Here is a 489-nt window from a genome sequence, read left to right as displayed (position 1 = left end):
AAAAAAAAAAAAAAAGAAGACTAGGAGAGGAAAGAGACGTAAAGGAGCGCAAAGGATGTCTCCTGGCTCTACACAATGAACAGCCAGATGGAGGGATGACATGGCCATTTGATTCAATTGCTTCAAGAAGCCTAGTTTTGTTGGGGAACGACTCATGCAATCTTGTGGAGTTTCTTGGTGAGAAAGGAGTAGGGGAATTTTCTAAAACATAGCTGATCTACTCCAAGGATATGTGCAGATATTGGATCATGTTTTTTGGATTTGGCCTTTTCTTGTGAGTTTGTTGCACTGATTGATAAGCTTTGTGGAGATAAGTTGAACAATATCATTTGGGTTGATTGGGATCTGCTGTGTTGGGTCAACTTTTTGTTTTTCCTTTCTGCTGGTATTAGTTGGGTGCCGTATGGTTAGACACAACAACAAATTTTTTTTTTTTATATGTAAAGCTTGTGTTCTTATACATTGTGAGTTGGAAATAGTTACTTGTTG

The sequence above is a fragment of the Macadamia integrifolia genome, chromosome 2 (genome assembly GCF_013358625.1).
Source record: "Macadamia integrifolia cultivar HAES 741 chromosome 2, SCU_Mint_v3, whole genome shotgun sequence".
NCBI classification, from domain to species: Eukaryota; Viridiplantae; Streptophyta; class Magnoliopsida; order Proteales; family Proteaceae; genus Macadamia; species Macadamia integrifolia.
The sequence above is the reverse complement of the archived record's forward strand: the minus strand, read 5'-3'. Positions refer to the sequence as shown.